Here is a 6441-nt window from a genome sequence, read left to right as displayed (position 1 = left end):
TGGGTAATATTGCTTAAATTCTGCTTTTTTAATAAAGAGCTAAACTTTTATAGAAAGGAGGGAGAAAAGCAATGGATTTAATCTCTACTCCAGAGAAGTCAGAGCCCCCAAACCAATGCGGTATGACTGCCACCTAGTGGCAGTATATCCTCATCACAGAAGCCGTGCCTCCTGGAAGTAGGGGAGAGGGCTACAGCAGGTGCCCTGACTGCAGAGCTAGTTTACTAGCTGGTGGTGATTTAGTAATCACCACCAGGTGACTGCAGTAGAGTTTTATTTTCCACCATGTCAACTTTCATCGCTTCTAAAACTATTTTAAGAAATATTTACTTGTTAACATAGTTTCAAAGACAGTTATACAAGGACATGTAAATCATGGTTTTCATTCTCCGGGAGTTTATCTTTATTTCACTCAGGCTCCAAATGGACAAATAATATATATTTGAGGTTCAAGTTTCCTATCAATTTAATTCTATCTTAGAAAACACTTTGTGATTTAAAAAAAGCACTAAGTTTTGCTGATTTTTGTATCTTTGGCATCAGTAAGGGAAAGAACAGTGGGGCTAAATCGGATTCACCCAGCTCAAACACTGACCAGCTGTGGTACCTTAGGCAAATATTTTATTATTTTCCAACTCATTTGTTCAACCTGTTAAACAGAAGAGCTCGAATAGATTGTCTCTAAGATGATCTCCATGAAAAGTTCCAAGACTTCGCCTGTTTCTTAATTTCTACCCCACTGTGGACCAAAACATTTCTAAACTTTAGCTGAGTGGCTCCATTCACCCTGTTCCAGCCCTCCCACCCCACATGATTACGGGCGATTTCAAGACTGACCCAATTTTCATAACCTGATTCTATCCTGGAGCCTTCTGGGAAACTGGAGTGTCTCCGAAATAGCTCAACTGAGTTGGTCAAGCAATTTTTGCTGCTTGCCATTTGCACCTGTGGGTTAGTAAAGCAGTCTTTTCAAATGAAGTTGGCAAAGAAGGCATAAAGGATTTGAATAAAGCCCACAAGGTTCAAAAGCGTGTAACCCGACATAGTTTCATTTTGTTGAGTTAGCAGCTATTTTTGCAAACTTAAAAACAAAAGCTGGTGTGTTCGAGGTTTCATTTCAGTCCATGCTTTCATTATTCAGAAATCAGTGCCAAGACGATTAAGCATGACCTTTCCACACAGATGGTGCCTCCCTTTGCTGGCACAAACAGCACCTGTCACACTCAACCTCAAATGCAGATGTTTGCATATTTTTAAGATACAGTGTCTTAAAATGGTAAAATGAGTGCTGACGTCAAGGCTTTGCGGAAGGGCACATAATATCACTTAATCTGTTTGAATTACTTGATAAGAAAGCCATATTGCAGTTCTAGGAAATTAGGAGACATGTAAAACAAAGCACTCTTCTTAAGCCACATGTCCATGTGCTTTCTTAAAATTATTTGAAATAATGTACAAATACTGTTGATTCACTGTGATAAGAGGTGTTTTGTTAAGCGTACATGATCCCCCAACTTCAACACAAAGTATAACGCGTACTCCGCATGTGCAGAAAAGCTTCAGCAATCCTGCATGATTGTTTCCAAAAAGTCACAGTATCTCCAAGTTAAAAGGAAGCTTACAAGTCATTTCCTCCCCATATAAGAATCCCTTCACTAGTAGCTACAAAGGCAAGGGAGAGAAAGGGCTGGGAGCAATCTAACCCCAAGAATAGCCTATAAAATTGAAAAAAAAAAAAAAAAGAATCAACTTGAGGAGAAGTCAGTCTGTTTTTATTATCACCAGCGACCAGCGGTTCCAAACCATGTCAATGATAAAATACTCATCCAGGCAGGAGCAGACCGCCTTCACTTCTCCACCCTGCCCCACCCCACCAACTCCCATGCTTTCTACAGGATCTGGCCTCTGATGTAATATTACATGACTTACAGCATACACCTTTCTTTTTTTTAATAAATCTTCTTCTTTTTATCTCCTAACTATCAAAGTGATATTTTATAACTATAAAAACAATATAAACAAGCATTTCAAAATTTGTGCATGATTTCATTGTGCAGTGCTGCTTCCAGCCTACCAAAGCGTGTTTCCCGTCTGTCCCCCTCTTACCATTTTTTTCTTTACATGATTCAGATCATTTGTATATCCATACTAAAGACTGTCAATCACATTTTTAAAGACTGCATAATAATTCACCATAGAGGGCTGTGCCAAACATTTTTTAACTATTCTGTTAGTGTTACGCATTTAAGCTGTTTCCTGCCTGTCACTCTTATAAGATAATGTCATGGTAAAGATTACCATAATATTACTGCATTTGTCTAAGTATAGTGGTTAATATTCCTGGAAATGGAATTACTGGATCAAAGATTAAGCACTTCTTACGAAAATCTTAGAAATTATACTGCTAAATGGCTAGTTTGCATACCAATAGCAGTGCATGAAAACACTGATCACACTAGATCTCACTGACAGCCAGCATTATCAGGTGGTTGGGTTAGAGAGAGAGGGGGCTGTTTGTTTATTTTCATTTGTTTGCGAATTTGATAAGCAAAAATGTATCCCATTGCTAATACAACTTATACTCCTTTAATGACAAGTAGGATTTTGCATTTGCATTTTCTCATTTATGAATTCCTCTTCAAGCCCTTTGCTTGTACAGATAGCCAGGCTTTGGAACTTATTTTTTATTTAAAAATGCACAAAGAAGCACAATTTTTTATAAGCTTGCCTGCCTGGGCAAGTCTCATACTGAAAAGTTTTTCTGCTGCCATGTAACCTTGACCCCACCGACCAAGTGCTGCCTTTTGGAGGCACACGCACACTAAAAAGGCATCCTTTCCTTTCTACGGCCCTCTATATCCTTACAGATAACCATCACAGTCTCCTCTGTGTTTTTCTTCCCAGACTGACCAACTGTTTCATCATCCTATTTGGTCACATTTTAGTTTATTGGAGTCCACTGGACTGGTGGACAGAAAAGAATACAGGAATCAAGCTGTGGTTTCACCAGGAGGATGGGGCAGGACTTTGACCTCCACTGAATATGGTGCTGTCTCTGTTAGTGTTGCTTAAAGCATCCTTAATCCTTTATCTATCATCTGTCTATCATCTACCTATCTATCTATCTATCTACTTTCCTGCACGATTTCATGGATGTTTCACAACAAGTAAGAAAGCTTCCGAAACTCCCAATCTTTTTTTAAATGACTTTTCTCAAGCCAGGTCTCTTTATTCTGTGCTCAAAAGATTGATTTGAAGACCCTAAAAGCAGATCTTTACATTCATGAGCGGTGTGGCAGATACACTAGCAAAGCAAAAAGCAAAAACAAAAAAACAAAAAAACAAAAGCACTCTCCTCTATTTGGCACACAGCTAGATTTCAATTCCAGGCTCTGCTGCAGCTGGGTAGAGCCACAGGATAAGTCACCTTCAGTGGAATAGGAGAGATGATATGTATCTGTTATTGGTCCAACCCCTAAAAAGCTCCCTCAACTGCTCCTCCATGTTGACCGGATTTGGGAAACTGAGAACAACTTTGAAATCCATGTGTTAAAGACAGCACAATGACTGATGTCCTGGTATGTAAATGACTATGAGGTGGGGGAGGGGGGTTGCCCCCGCTGACTTGAATACCCTCACTGGACAGTTACCTGAATAAGAACTGAACTTCCTATGCGCCGAAGTATTAAATGTTGAGTCCACTGGAAGTACTAATTTAGCATACCCTAACACAGGAGAAAGCAAGCTACAGAGGAAAGAACACAGAACGAGAATAGCATGCGTCTCTCCCATTCCTGACCTCTGCTCCCCTTTTATCACAGGATCTGGGAGCCCACAAACTGCATCTCATTGATTCCCTTGCCAGCTGTCTTTTAGAAAGAATCTGTCTCTTGGGAGACTAGAGAAAGGAAGAAATCTTTTTTTGTTTTTTAGCTTTCTGCTTTAGGCAGTACAGCCAGCAGCGGTGGTGGCATTTGCGAGCCTCGGAAGCAATAGAGCCAGTTTTCAGCTGCATCAACAGAGGTGTGTCCCCCGGGGTCCTGGAGACCAGCAGTGGCAGTCTCCCTCCCATGCTCAGCAATGCAGACTTGTGTGCCCGGATCATCAAAGGAAGTCACAGCTTCATGATCTCCTCTTATTCTTCCAACCTCTTTGTAACCAGTTCCCTGCATTATATCCCTTCCTGGATGAAATATCCAGAATGTTTTCTTTTTTTCTCACCTGGACACTGACTGACAATACACACAAATTCTGTTTCTGGAGCTGTGTCCTAGAATCCACGCTCCTGGAGCATGCACTTTGTTGTTTCTGAGCCCCAACTTTCTCATATATTAAAAAAAAATAGCAAGAATGATGAAAACTGCTCTGCCTAATTAACATAACATTCATGATATCTAAAAGAAAGTGATTATGGAAACTCATTGTAATTTATACATACATTATTTTTTTTTCAGTTGTCACACTTCTAATTAATTTAGGGCAAAGCTGTACAACGTAGCAAAGCCCCATTTATTACATTTTATCTCCTACAAACTTAAAAAATTGTAAGTAATTATTCCAGGCCCCAAGGTAGACCATGAACCTACTACCCATTAAAAAAAAAATTTCCACCCTCCTAAAAGAAGTGTGATGTTTTGGGCGGACAGATCAACATCTGAGATAAAATCTGTTGCCGTGAAACATAAATTCTGACCTGGTAACCTGACAGAGCGCCAAGATTCTAACACTACAGAATTCAAGGCATTCTTTTGAATACTGTACTTGAGTAGTTTTCAAAGGAAAATCAGGAAAAGACTTCCAGCTCAGTGAAGACCTTGATCAAAGCATGGTACAAGAGAGCAGGTGTGCAGACCTTGGGAAACGCGTGGCAAATTCAGCGGGCCATGGGAGTGCGTTTCCACGACGGGGCTCTCACCACTCACTGCTTTGGAGCCAGTTTTCCATAGCCTGCTCTGCCAGCGCCCCAGTCCTGCCGTTACGCATCTGGTAGCTGGCCCCCAGAACAACCACGGCCATACTGCCTGCCCTCCTTAAAGCCTGCGTCCCAGTCTTTGGGAATGATCTGCTCGTCCTGATGAGTTCTGTTCATATACCTCATGGCATTTCTGCCTCTGCTCTTGAATAGTATTCCACAAGGCAGAACCCACATGCTGTCTTCTTCAGCTTATCCAGGCCCATAGTGGTTTTCTTCATGTCACTTTTGCGGAAAAGTTCACAGATTTGCTCTTCAGTTGAGTAATAGGAAAGACTGCCAACATACAACCTACGGCTCTTCTTCGGTCATTTTTCCTGTTCTTCATTGTCACCTCGGAAGTTTTCCTGTTCTTCAACGTCACCCCGAAAGGGTGGGTCCCGGTACTGGCTCAGCTTCACGTAGGAGTCGCTGCGCAGCGCCTTCAGAAGGCCATGGACGCAGTGCAGAGAGGAAGACAAAGACGCCGCCACTCTGGGAACAATGAAGCCCGGCGACCCATTATTAGCATTATTGGTATTATTATTTTAATGCAACCTGATTAAGCTTCCTCTTGTTGGTCGTATCTTTCTCTTTCTAGAATTTCAGGAGCCTCTCGAGTATTTCTAAATCTTGATCCAGTTATAATATATTAGTTATTTCATCCTCTGAAAAAGACTAATATAACCTGCTGCCAACAGGAAGAAAGCTGATCTTCTATAACCACTGAGGTGATTGTATTTCTTATTCCAGGGCAAAGCTTCAGTTGTTTCAACATTGCCTCTTGGCAAATGTCACCAAAGAAACCGTGAGCCTGGCTTCCTGTACATATGCAGAACTGATTAAATGCCAGAGATGGGCTTGGGCACAGAATACATGGTAGACACAGAGGAAGGGTGCCTCAGTATCCCAGGTGAATGTTCCTTGACTTCCACTCACTTTGCTTAGGCTCCTCTTAGAAGAAGCAGGACCTCAGCCCTTTATCACTCACAGCTTCCTGTTATTTCTGGGAGTTCCCAGAAACCACCTCATGTGTGCTGAAGACCAAGTCCCCTCCTGTTCTCTTGCTCTATCTTTTGTACCAAGGGTCCCGCAAAGACCGTTTAGCCATGTCCTCCATGAGGCTGCCCTATGCAGTGTACATGGCTCCCCCATGCTCCCCTGGCTCTGTGGAGGCAGTTCAGTAAAGTGCACAGAAGCAGGAAAGGGCTGGCTTTTGATCCCATTACTGCTCTCCTCAGTAGGGGACTTTATATAGCTGCCTTTAATGGATTTATGACATCATCGTTTTTATGATGTTCTTGGAGTAAGAAAAAATTGTGCTTGAGGTAGACCAGGGAGAGTGACAGGATCACATTGCAGGAGATCGTGTTGGGTAAGAGATACTTTCTTGCACCATGCACAAAAATAAATTCAAAGTGGATGAAAGACCTAAATGTGAAACAGGAAACCATCAAAATCCTAGAGGAGAACACAGGCAGGAACCTCAG

At 41.7% G+C, this 6441-nt stretch overlaps 1 pseudogene; it reads right to left on the bottom strand.

The window, feature by feature from the left end:
* Positions 1-4918: 4918 nt before the first annotated feature.
* Positions 4919-5983, bottom strand: LOC121038099 (nuclear cap-binding protein subunit 2-like; annotated as a pseudogene).
* Positions 5984-6441: the final 458 nt, after the last annotated feature.

Source organism: Herpailurus yagouaroundi, unplaced genomic scaffold (genome assembly GCF_014898765.1).
Source record: "Herpailurus yagouaroundi ecotype Mexico unplaced genomic scaffold, PumYag 28, whole genome shotgun sequence".
Taxonomy (NCBI): Eukaryota; Metazoa; Chordata; class Mammalia; order Carnivora; family Felidae; genus Herpailurus; species Herpailurus yagouaroundi.
This window is presented reverse-complemented; position numbering and strand designations above follow the sequence as displayed.